The sequence below is a fragment of the Megascapheus bottae genome, chromosome 13 (genome assembly GCF_031878675.1).
Source record: "Megascapheus bottae isolate mThoBot1 chromosome 13, mThoBot2.hap1, whole genome shotgun sequence".
NCBI classification, from domain to species: domain Eukaryota; kingdom Metazoa; phylum Chordata; class Mammalia; order Rodentia; family Geomyidae; genus Megascapheus; species Megascapheus bottae.
The window spans coordinates 7,121,539-7,135,213 of NC_143521.1; the positions used below are offsets into that span (position 1 = coordinate 7,121,539).

A 13,675-nucleotide genomic window follows, 5' to 3' on the forward strand; every position below is an offset into this window, starting at 1 on the left:
TGATTTTCATATCTCAACCTTCTGCGAAGCTAGGATTGCAGGTGTGAGCCACCAGCTACTGGCAGTAGATGAGGATCTGTATTCAGACCCAGTTCAGGTCTCTGCTTCTGTCTGTCTCAGGAAGCATGGTGATTTCTAACCTCTGCCAAGTAGAAATATTATAACCAGTGAATGGGGACCAAGGTAGAGACACAGAGTAGAAGGACCCTCAGCTGGAACATGGTTGTGTGGTGTGTGGAACCACTGTGTGAAGCCATTCCCATGCTCCCTGGTCAAGTGGAATCACAGTAATAGGAGTATGGCTTTACATTCTGCCAGAGGAATTTATGAACTATCCTAGAGTCACAGTTCCTTACATGGAAAGTAGGAATAGCAAGGCTTAATTAAGTAGTGGTTGGGTACATAGGATTGTATCTCAACAAACCTCCTTTTCATTTCCTATGAATATTGGCAATGCTTTGCCAGTGTAGGTTCTACCTTTGTCACAAGTGTATCACTTTGGGATGTAGACAGTGAAGCTGGATATGAGGTGAGGGGCAGCAGAGGTGAAAACAAAATGGTGGTCAGACAGGGTAGTGCACTGTCAGTCACTTCAGAGTCGGAGGCACAGGCAGAAAAATACGTAAGTGAAAATAACAGAAGAACTAACAAACTAAAATAAAAAAAACAACTCCCCTTCCCATCTCCCCCCCCCAAAAAAAACTGTGCTAAAATGGAAAGTCTATTTTGAAAGGAAACAAGCATTTCACATAGATATGTATACATGAATTGCTATAGCAACAACATGGAAAGCAGAGCAGTGTGAATGTCCCACAGCATAAATATAGGGCAGTGGATTCCAGTCTTCTGCTGAGTTGTATTACCTTTATCAGGTTCCTCTGTTCCTTCTTCTGTTCCTCAGGGGACTTTCATCTGTTTCCTGATGCATTGGGAGACAAAGGTTATACAAGGTAAACGGATTGGAAGTTGATATTTGAAGCTCATTGTGTTAGCTAGTATTATTATTGCTAATATTACTTTATTTATTCACTTGTTTCTTTACTGGCTGTTCCAATACTGAGTCTCATGTTCTTTCTTAGCGTTTTCAAGGATGGCACTCTACCACTTGAGCCACATCTTTACTCTGGCTTTTGGCTGCCTAATTGAATGTAAATGTCTAGACTGGCTGCTAGATCTGATGCTCAGATCTCAGCATCCTGAGTAGCGAGGACCCCAAGGAAAAATACAATGTTTAATTAATGTAAAATGATTGTTATATTAAGGTGTTTTACAGAGGAGTAACTATTTCATAAGTCAAGTAATAAATACATTTTTTTCTTAGACAAGGTTACCCCTTCCTTTGTTTTCTCCCAGTTTTCCCCCTCTCTCCCTGCCTTCAGGTTACAGAGTTCATTTTCCACATGGTATATTCTGGACAGCATTCTGTCCAGTGTTCCTCCCTCCCTTTCTCTGACCCTACCCTTTGACCCTCTCTTAAAAAACTCAATAGCAAAATCAAACACCACCAACAGCAGTAACAAAAGCCACTAAAAACCCATAGGAAATATCATGTTTATAAAGTCTCTCATATAAGAGATTTTGCAAATAAAGAGATGTCATAGCTATCTTTTCTTAGAAAAATAATTATATTTTTTCAATATAGCCCAAGTGTGAGAACATACATTATGGTGGAAAGCAGCACATTGTAACAAAATAGGGCGCATATCAGAGAATATCTTTTGCCAGATGTAAATAAAACAAGAACATTGACACTATTATGGTTTGAGGAGAAGCCATTCTATGCATGCATACAAATACTATGTATAATTCATGGTTCTGTCTATGAGGAAAGTTTGAGGATGGAGGGAGATAGAGGATACTGCATAAAAGGAATCCAAGTGAGATTTTTTTCCAAATAAAATGTCAAATACACTCATTCACATCCAGAAAGATATGGTCCAGGCTATGTGACAGGACAGGAAAGTCACACCAACTGTTCTTATTCCCAATGGAGCAATACAGCCACTGTCACACCATGTCACAATACCACTTTGAGATTGTCTCTCATACTCAAATTCTAGAATTTCAAAAGGTAAAAAGAAAGGAAACAGAACAGGTACTAAGAAAGCTCCAACAGACAGAGGCAGGAGATTACACAGATAAGAGCCAAAAGTTCCTCTAGCAATGGCTCTTGTGCCTTAATATAATTATATCAGCCAAGAAACACAGAGGCCTATGTACTTTCTGATAGGAATTTTTGCCAAGTTTTACCCATGTGATTGGGATCAAAGTCTGATCTTTATCTAATTCCTCCACTGCTACTCAACAATCACAGGAGACTGTGGAAACACAGTGGAAATACAGGCCGCTGGGCCCCACCCAGAGCCTGCCTTTGCAGCCAAATCCACAGGTGACCCCAGGTTACAGCACAGCTGCTGCTGACAAGCCCTGATCTGCTTCCAGTTTCTGGGAGACGATTTGAGTTTATGACATGGTGTAGACCTTGGTATAAGGAACTATATTTTAGTTGTAGTTAGATAATGGTTTTTGTGTATGTTTCTGGGGTAAAGGTTGGGGTAATGGTCAGATCCTGTTGATTGGCAGGTGATCATATCAGACAATTGGGTTGGAAGCATTCAAAATGGCTACTAGCTATTGTAAAATATGCAGTTAATTGTTGTCAGCTATAGCTATGCTACTAGAGAAAATTAGAAGCTATTCTGCTTATTCAGCTGCCACAGGGAATCTGTTCACTGGTGTCTCTCCACACTAGCCTTCTCCAGGCCTTTCCCAACCTGTGAGTCACTCTTCAACTGAGACCAGCTTTTTAGCTGTCACAAATAAGCACAAATCTGCTTACTTTACTGAACACAATGACTTCCACTTCCCTCTGTGTTGCTGAAATGGCAGGAATTGATTTCCTTCGTGGCTGAATAAAATCCCACTGCTTTCTTGCACCACATTTTCTTTATCCACTTTTTCATTCACTGATACCTATGGGGGTTCTGTATCTTCTCTTTTTTTTTTTTTTTTTTTTTTTTTTGCCAGTCCTGGGCTTGGGCTCAGGGCCTGAGCACTGTCCTTGGACTTTCTCAAGGCTAGAGCTCTACCACTTGAGCCTCAGCACCACTTCCAGCTTTTTTGTATGTATGTGGTACCCAGGAATCGAACCCGGGTCTTCGTGCATGCTAGGCAAGCACTTTAACCACTAGGCCAAACTCCAGGCCCATCTATATCTTCTCTTGTGTGACCAATGCCACAATATAACCAGAGTGCAGACAATTCCTGGATGTCCTAATTTCAGGTTCTCTAGTTATATATCTGAAGTGAGATTGATGGATCACATGGCTGTTGTTTTTTTCTTTAATTCTCTTAACAGCTCCCTAGCATTCTATGTAATGGTTCGACTCTGCCATCAATGGCATACAAGGTTGTGCCTTTCTTTGCATCATGCCAGAATTTACTTTAAAAAAATTATTATTATAGCTGGAATGATAAGATATCTCACAGTGGCTATGATTTGTGTTTTCCTGCCAATTCAGGAAAACCTTTTTCATGTATAATTTGGCTGTTTGGGTGTATTTTTTTGAAAATTGTTTAGATCACATGGACTAGATTATTTACTTATCTTTGAACTGGTTTGTTTTGAACTAGATTATTTATTTCTGCTTTTGCATTTTTAATGTATTTGGAATGTTAATGCCCTGTTAGATTAATAGTTTGCATATTTCTCCCACTTTATAGGTTTCTCTTCCCTTCTGCTGACTGTTTCCTTTCTTGTGCAGAAGTTTTTGAGGCTTATATAATCTCATTTCTTTGTCCCAATTCACTTAAATGAAGAATTCATTTATGTTCTTTTCCAGTGCTTTGGTAGTTTTGAGTCTAACATTTAAGTCACAGATGCATTTTGTGTTGATTTTTCTACATGCTGAGAAATGGTGTTTTTTTTCTTTTGAATATTACTAATACCCTGTTTTCCTAACACCATTTATTGAAGTGACTGCTTTTTTCCCATGTAAATTCTGTCTGCCTTTGTCGGCCATATATATAGAGAGAGAGATTTCCCTCTTTTTTTCCCCCATGATCTGTTATGTTCTCTTTATGCTGGAATTGTTTTTTTTTTTTAATGTCAGGATAATGTGGAGAGAGGTGACAGTTACATTCATTAGGTAGCTGGTGCCTTACTTCTCACACACTGATACCCCTTCTCATGGTTTTGTCCCTATTTCCCCTCCCCACACACCTCCCACTCATCTTGTTTTCCCCCCTTCCCTTTCCTATTTCAAATAAACAAATCAATGTATATACAATATACCAGGTAACAAAGTCAAATGCGTAACATTATGAGATTAACTATAAGGGCAAAAAAAAAGAGAAGAGAAATAATATAGTTAAGAACAGCAATCACACAAGATAAAGCTCTTATTTCCATATCCTAGAGATTATTTAGTCTCATTCTATATGACCTCATGTACCTAGGTTTTATGCTATTGTAATACTCTGCTAAGAGAGTCCTAGATGTGTATTAATTATGACAAATGAGGAAAACCATTGAGCCTATGTTCCTTCAGGTCTGGCTTACTTCACTTACTATGATTTTTTCCAAGTCTTTCCTTTTCCTTACAAATGAGGCAATGTCATTCTTTCTGATGGCAGCATAGAATTCCATTGTGTGGAATTGTTTTTAAAGCTCTCCAGGCTATTTAAAATTTAAGTCAAAAGCATGCTTCCCCCTCCCCAACAACTTGACAGGTTATATTTATGAAAATATTTATATTTCCTTTTTTGTTCGTTTCTTGGTTTTTTTTTGTTGTTGTTGTACCTGGGCTCTGTCCGTAGGCATTCTCAAGGCTAGTGCTCTTCCGCTTGAGCCACAGCACCACTTCTGCCTTTTTCTGCTTATGTGATACCAGAGAATCAAACCTAAGGCTTTGTGCATGCTAGGAAGCATCCTCCCGCTAGACCACACTCTGGGCCCAAATATTTAGATTTCTATAATACAAAGATTATGATAGTGTTTAATAGTGTGTACTTGAATTTCACAATCAGTGCGTGTAAATTCTGTGGAGAACTAGATTGAAAACCATTCCCTACTTGCTACAATAGAAGGTTGTTAAATACAAAAATGTTTTCAAGTCCCACAAAACAGGAAGACAGTACAGGCTTGTTCAATGCTTCTCAGCCACCTAAGCGTACTGCCAATTCTTAATGTTGGCTTTGCATTCTTGAAGCTACTTCCTCCTTGGCCAGGAGCTGTTTACCTTTTCCTGAAGCACAGCTAACAGCTAGGAACACAGTAGGAAATGTTCAAACAATTCCTGTAGTTCTATTTTCTTCAACTTTCATGGGCAAAGAATTTAACAGCCTGTACTCTTCTCTGAAGTACAGTCATCAAAGCTGTTTGTACTTGGCTTCTTCCCTCCATTATCTTCCTGAGAGCCTGGTAGACTGTAGCCTATCATCTTATCAGTATGCAGGTTGTCCCCTTTAAGTAGGAAGTTGTGACTCTTCAAAAGTCTAATTGATGAAGCCAAGATACTAATCTTATAAAGCAGAATAATTAAAGGCTAAATATTCCAATTCTTGTTTTGAGTTTCTGGATTGCTATTTTTCCCCCTCAACTTTGAAAAGGTAGGAATCTAAACCAGAAAAGAAGTTAAAAAAAAAAAACAACCTACTGATTGTGACAAATGAGGGAAACCATTGAGCCTATGTTCCTTTGAGTCTGGCTTACTTCGCTTAATATGATTTTTTCTAAGTCTTTCCATTTCCTAACAAATGGGATGATGTCGTTCTTTATGACAGCAGCACAGAACTCCATTGTGTACAAATACCACAACTTGTTGATCCACTCATCAACTGAGGGACATCTCGGTTGGTTCCATATCTTTGCTATGGTAAATAGTGCTGCAATGAACATTGTTGTGCTGGTGGATTTAGTATGTCCTTGTTTCTGGATGGTTGGATAAATGCCAAGTAGTGGAATTGCTTGGTCATAGGGGAGCTCTATGTTTAGTCTTTTGAGGCACTGTCATACTGCTTTCCATAGTGGTTGAACGAGTTTGCACTCCCACCAACAGTGTAGTAGTGATCCCTCCTGGCCACATCCCCTCCAGCATCTGTTGTTATTCGTTTTCCTGATCCTGGAGTGAGGTAGAATCTTAGAGTTTTTTGATTTGCATTTCTTTTATGACCAGAGATGTTCAGCATTTCTTCTTGTGACTATAGGCCATTTTTGTTTCTTCTTCAGAGAAGACTCTCTTTAAGTCTTTGGCCCATCTTTTAATGGGATGGTTGCTACTTTGGAGATTAATTTTTGAGTGATTCAGGTTTTTGAGCTGTTGATATATTTTAGATATGAGGCCTTTGTCCGTTATATGGTTGGTGAAGATCTTCTCCCACTCTGTAGGCTTCCTAAGTAATTTACTAGCTATGTCCTTTGCCCTACAGAAGCTCTGCAGTTTAATGCAGTCCCACTTATCGAGCCTTTCTCTGATTTGTTTCCCTCATTTGTCATAAACAGTAGAAACCTTGGGCTCTCCTAGTAGAGATTTGCAATAGAGCAAAACCTTGATACAAAAGGCCATATAGTATGAGGCTAAATGAAAGGATCTCTGGGATATAGAAACATAAGCCATATAATGAGTGATTGTTGTCCTTAAGGTACTATGTTATCTCTCATCTTTTTTGGTTATCTCATATTGTTACAGTATCTCACTTTGTTACCTGATATATCGGATATATTTGTATTTGGTTATTTGAAATTGGATAGGGAAGGGGGGAAAACAAGTTGAGCGGTGGGGTTAGAGGGGAAGGAAATGGGGACCAAGACAGGTGGAAGGGTATCAATGTATGTGAATTAATGCATCTTCTGTCTGGCAAATATCATGTAACCCTTCTATTAATTACAATAAAAAATACATGAAAAAAAAAACCTTATCTTCCTCACATGACTCAGTTCAACTTAAAATATAAATGATCCATAGAAGCATGCTTTCATTCTACTAATATGGCACCCCCCTATTCTTTCTTCTGTATGTGGTACCTGATCTTGTCAGCCTTCCTTTAGCTGTTTGAGGAATTTGTCTGTGTTCATAACCCCTGACCTTATCCTGTCTCAGCCCTTTATCATTTGATATGTAGATTGTTTTCTGTCCCAGTCTCTGCCAAGAACACTTCCTCTTATTATCCAACAGAAACCATTCTACAGTTGGACTCAAGTAGCGTCTTTATTTAGAACACGCAAATCTGCTAGGTATGAAGGCCATGGCTATAATCCCAGGGATATGGGAGGTGGATAGTGGAGGGTTGTGGGCTGGGATTATCCCAAGCAAAGAAATTAGTCAGATTTACCTTGGAGACAGCAATAGTGGACACTGTTAATCTCAGCTAGGCAGGAGGCATAGTTCAGAGTATCGTAGATGGAAGCTGGCTCAGGCAAATAGTGCAAGATCCTATCTGAAAAAATAAACCAAAGAGGGCTGGGGACATAGCTCTACTGGTTGTTCAACAGTCCTACGAGACTGTTATCTCCAGTTAATCAGCAGAAAACCAGAAGTGGTGCTGTGTCTCAAAGTGGTAGAGTACTAGCCTTGAGCTGAAGAGCTCGGGTACAGCATCCAGGTCCAGAATTCAAGCGCCACGATTGACAACAACAACAACAACAACAACAGTGAGGCTTCAGTGTGAAGGATTAGCATGCACCCCATAACCATGCTATCTTCTCACTTCATCCTTTTCTTTATACTCTCCATTCTCATGCCTTTCCCTGCTCTCTGTCCCTCACCACAGCAGTCCATAGGAGATTCACCATGCTTTGAGGTTATATCCTTCAGTGTCACTTTTCTCATTCAGCTTCTTCTTACTCACTGCCTTATGCATTCTAATTGCTGTCTCACACTACCACTTAGCTTTAGAGATGTTTGTATCTTATTTCTTCAACTGCTTTTCCTGTCTTCTATCCATTCAGCAAATATATTCTGGGATTATCAAATGTTGGGTGCCATGCTAGGTATGAGCAGTAGCTCATTTTTTTCCCTTCATCTGTAGTTATCAAAGCAAAAATATGCTTCATGAATAACAAAAATGAGGATTGGAGACCCCTTGTCTCATAGGAGAAATCTGTCAGGGACATTGAAGACTAGTGAAGGACTAACCTAGACGGGCTAGAAATGTGGCTTAGGAAATAGAACAACTCACCCTGAATTCAAACCCTCGTACTGCCATTAAAAACCAAGCAAAATTGGAGTTTGTTAACTTTTTCTATTATGCTGGGATGAGTTTAACTTCAGATCCCTCTCTGTGCATTCTTTTGTAAAATTCACACTTGGACTTTACAGGCTTCACAGTGATAAGATATGATTACTATGTAATGAGATAAGCAGGGCTTATTCTGAGACTCCTTTTTTTTTTTCTGCTATGTGTATATATGCCAGTACTAAAGCCTTGAACTCAGGGCCTGAGAACTACTGGTAGCTTGTTTGCTCCAAGCTGGTGCTCTACCACTGGAGTCACATCCACTTCTGGATTTTTGTTGTTTAATTGGAGGTCAGTCTAATGGGCTTTTTACCTGGCCTGTCTTTGAACTGGGGTCCTCAGATTTCAGTGTTCTGCATAGCTAGAATTACAGGTGTGAGCTTCCAGAGACTCCTCATTAAGAAGGGTCTTAGTAATATATAACTACAGAGGATGTGAACAAATGTTCACATTAAATTAGAGCTTTTCTAATTCCTTGGGAGATTTTTATGTACTGAAAAGCCTATTCAAAGACTAAGCTAGCTATGAGAAATAGCTATTCAATGATTCTTCTTACAAATGTAAGACATTTCTTTTCTTCATGTTTGCTGTATTTATACGTCTAGAAAATTTTAGTACTCATTTCTATGGACTCTGGTGTACTGTTTAATTTATAATTCAAATGAAACATTTTCATATATTTTATTAAAAACTGAAAATATTCAGTAAGTTACCTTCCTATGAAGTGTTGTTCCCTTGTGTTCATGTTCAGAGACTTTCTGAAACACTTCTGGCATATAGTTTCCCCATGGCTAAGATGGATTGCACAAAAAAGAGTAAGCATACCATGCCTATAGAATATATGTACAGATTTCCTCCTCCTTCCTTTGAGGGGGGGTCACAGTGGATTCCTTACCATGAAAATGTAACTCAAGATTTGGGCCCATGTCTTGGGTTGGGTTGGGTTGGTTTGGGTTTGCTCTTTCAGAATTTCAGAGTCCCAGAACGAAAGTAGGTAGTTCAACACAGAAAGTCTACACATGGTGTAGACTATACTATGTTTGCCAGTTAGCAGGGAACATTAACCAATTTCCAGATGCTCACCAAGACCTAGAAAAAAATAGGCTCTGCTAACATGTTTGTTACCATGTTTTAATTTTTAAAAAATTAAACTTGCCCAAGTTACCTATAACCACAGCCAAAGTGATTTCTTTTCAGTATTAACTTATTTTTCCAGACTTCCAAGATTTCAATTTTAAATTAAAAACCTGAAAGAATTAATGTTGCATTTGAAACTGGACCATCAAAATTAGTCTCATAATCTGCCTTACTTTTGAGCAGGGTCTCAGTATACAGACCAGCTAGCTTCAAACTCTGTTCCTCCTTCCTCCTCCTTCTCCCTAGTACTGAGTAATTTAACCTTCTGTTAGAGTAAATTATGTACAAAAACAAAAAGTAGATGAAGACTCTTTTTAAAAATTATTTCTTATTGTAATTAATAGAAGGGTTACATTATATTTGCCAGATAGAGGGTACATTATTTCACAAACATGTTTTGTCCCCATTTCTCTCCCCCTACACCCTCCCCTCATCTTGTTTTCCCCCTTCCCTACCCTACTTCAAATAAACAAATAAACATATACACAATATACAAGATAACAAGGTAAGACACTGTAATAATATGAAATAACCAAGGGACAACACAAGAGCTGAGAAATAACATAGTACATTAAGAACAACAATCACACATTAGATGGCTCTTGTTTCCATATCCTGGAGGTCCTTTCATTTATCCTCATCCTATATGGCCTTATGTATCTAGGTTTTGCCCTATTGTAAACCTCTGCTGGAGAGCCTAAGGTTCATACTAATTATGACAAATGAGGGAAACCAGTAAGCCTATGTTCCTTTGAGTCTGGCTTACTTCACTTAATATGGTTTTTTCCAAGTCTTTCCATTTCCTTACAAATGGGACGATGTCATTCTTTCTGACGGCAGCATAGAATCCATTGTGTATAAATACCACATCTTATTGATTCAGTCAAAGTAGATGAAGACTCTTTAATTTGAAAATATTAACATGGGGTTATCGTAAAGCTTTCTGTGATTGATACTAAATTGATACTAAATCTTCCTAGAATATAAAATGTTTTCCCTATTCAGGGAATATTATGAAACCACTATTTGGGGTAGCATTTTTTAACCTGGATGAACTCATGGACTCTGAACTGGCAGGTGATTCGGGGATTGATTTCATGTCCTAACCGTCACTTGTGACTGCTCAAAATTTTCCCTCAAAGTTACTGGAGTAACCTCAGTTTTCACAGTAACCCTAATGTAATTGTAACCTTAGGGTTACTGTGATAACTCTGAATTTATAATATGTATGACCTTATTCTGATTGCAGACTCAAGTCTGCAACTTAAACTCATGAAAGTATTGAATATTGTATATATTGTGTGTTGTTGTTAGATGGGAGATAATTTTTTGTTTTGTTTTGCTTTTGCCAGTCCTGGGGCTTGATCTCAGGGCCTGAGCACTGTCCTAGGGCTTTTTCAAAGTTCTAGAGCTCTATCACTTGAACCACAGCACCATTTCCAGCTTTTTCTATGAATGTCGTACCAAGGAATCGAACCTGGGTCTTCGTGCATGATAGGCAAGCTCTCTACCACTAAACCAAACTCCCAGCTTTTGAATTTAGTAGAATCCTTAATGCTTTTATCTTTTTTTTTTTTTTTTTGCCAGTCCTGGGCTTGAGCTCAGGGTTTGAGCACTGTCCTTGGACTTTCTCAAGGCTAGAGCTCTACCACTTGAGACTCAGCACCACTTCCGGCTTTTTTCTATGTATGTGGTACCGAGGAATCGAATCCGGGTCTTCATGCATGCTAGGCAAGCACTTTAACCACTAGGCCAAACTCCCAGCCCCTATCTTTTTATTTTTTAAAGATTGCTTTTTTTTTTTTGGTCATGGGGCTTGAACTGTGAGCCAGGGCGCTGTCCCTGAGCTCTTCGGCTCAAAGCTACTGCCCTACCCCTTGAACCACAGCCACTTCTGGTTTTCTAGTGATTAATTAATTGGGGATAAGAGTCTTACAGTCTGACTGTAAGACTGGCTGACTCTGAACTGTGATCCTCAGATTTCAGCCTCCTGAGTACCTAGGATTATAGGGTCAGCCACCACACCCTGCTATGGTTGCACTCTATTTTTAAGTTAATTTACTTTATTGTTATTATTGAGATGATGCACAGAAGGATTACAATTACATGAGTCAGATACAGATAACAAGTACATTTCCTTTAATACAGTGTTTTCTGTTCCCTTACTCTCTCCAAGTCATTTTTGAATGTTTTTTTTTCCAGGAATGCAAATCTTTTGAGATGCAAAAACATTGTCTGATTGAATATTTAATATATATTTGCAGCTTATTGGTCTTATTTCTGGTTTTTTAATGAGCATAATTTCCAAAGCATTTTTCTCTTCTTCTCAAATACTTGTATTGGGCCTAGAGATTCTCCTTATTGGCAAAGCCCTGGGATACATTCATTGTCAATCAGCTGACCAGGATCTTTTGCTCAACCCTGCTGGAAATTGTGAGTACTCAATGAGGAGAAGCCCTTCCAGCGTTAGCAGCCTGCGGCCCTTGAGTGTCCAAGCTCAAGGAATTGTACTAGCAAATCCAGAGACATACAGCTCCAAGTCCTGAAATCTAGAGATCTATTACTCCAGAATTTAGAATCACACTCTTATAGCATTAGATACTCAGGTTAGAGGCCCTTTGCTCAACTCTTTAACCACAGCAATCCATCACTGGGTAGCTATTGTAATCCATGGCTTCCAGTAGCCGTAGTTGGCAGTGAGAGCAGTAGGTATTGCTTTGCTCGTGCTACAGCATGCTGCATGGGCCTTAGTTCCTTGTTGCAGCTGGTGATCTTTCAGGACAGTGCCTCAGACCCCTTATCCTTTATTGTTTGCTCTCTAGAACTTGTGTAGTCATCTGGGTCTATGTAGCGTCTCTTCTCTGCACTGATGCTTCTGATCACCATCATTTTTGTTCCTCACTTGTTTCCACAGTGGCTGCTGCCTCCTTAATCACAGCTTCTTTCAGCTGATGCTTCTGCCATCTCTTTTATTAGCACCTCAGGTCTCTCAGAAGTAGGCAAGGGGCCAGGAGTGTGGTCTAGTGGTAGGGTGCTTGCCTAGCATGCACAAAGACCCGGGTTTGATTCCTCAGTATCATGTACATAGAAAAAGCTGGAAGTGGTGCTGTGGGTCAAGTGGTAGAGCTCTAGCCTTGAGAAAAGCCCAAGGACAATGCTGAGGCCCTGAGTTCAAGCCCCAAGACTGGCCAAAAAAAAAGTTAAGCAAGAGACCAGGAGCATGGCCTAGTGGTAGAGTGCCTATCTAGTATGCACAAAGCCCTGGGTTGGATTCCTCAATGCCATATACATAGAAAAAGCCAGCAGTGGTGCTGTGACTCAGTGGTAGAGCTCAAAGACCACTCCAGAGAAGATCAGCAATGGGCCTAATGTTGTAATCCCAGGCAAGGAGTAGCACAAGAGAGTGTTTTCCAGCTGACTTAACAGATGATCAGACCATGAACAGCCTGCTTGTTAGAAAGATGTACGGTAAAAGTGTCTGCACTGTTCATAGCACAGTCCTCAATGCAAATAAAGGATGGTATCTAACACCAACAATGGAATAGCGTCTATGCAAATGATGAATTGTGTTTGCACCAATCATGGTACACCTATCCATGCAAATGAAAGACTGGGTTTGCACCAATCACAAGCTTTCTATGATCTACCAGGTGAAGTGCTCAACATCTAGCTTGGGTGAAATGGCTTCTAAAGTTCATCAAGGCTTGCTTGTGATGGCAAAAATTCTAGCATAAGCTAGAATGAAGTAATGCCTTTTGGACTAGGAGTCGTGTTTTGGCAGCAAGTATCTGTTGTTTGGTTCAAAGCAGCTGGACTACCATCAGGGCAATCCAAGTAGCTGCTAAAGAGAGCTACTGGGCTGATATTTCTCTGCTGAAGGTAGTGAGGAACCAAGGAAGGTATAGGTGTACCTTCAACAGTGTTTTCACGCCATTAAACAGTGCTTTACTTGATTTAACTCTTAGTCAAATACCCTTGGAAAGAGTTAGGTCACTTTTATCTGTCTTATATCCCAAGCACTGCAAGCAAACAAGCCTTTATATTTTAGAGCAGACAGCAAAATGGAGCACACTACAGAGTTCTTATACACGTCTGGACCCTACCACACGACAAATATAACCTCTGCTAATGTGAGACTAATAGCTTGGTGAAATTCTATGAACCTACACCACCCAAAGTAACCAAGCCACATATGAGTTCACTCTTCGTGTTATATATTGCTTGGAAATGGATAAATGTATAATCAGGTGTCCATAATGCTCTAAAAGCATTATGCTTCATTACCCATCTCCCTCATCTCCCC

General features: G+C 39.5%; 1 protein-coding gene across 2 annotated transcripts in view; it reads left to right on the forward strand.

Moving 5' to 3' along the window:
* The window catches only part of Abcg2 (ATP binding cassette subfamily G member 2 (JR blood group)), a 113,785-nt gene that overhangs the window by 10,058 nt on the left and 90,052 nt on the right, over window positions 1–13,675 (forward strand). The window lies entirely within an intron of this gene.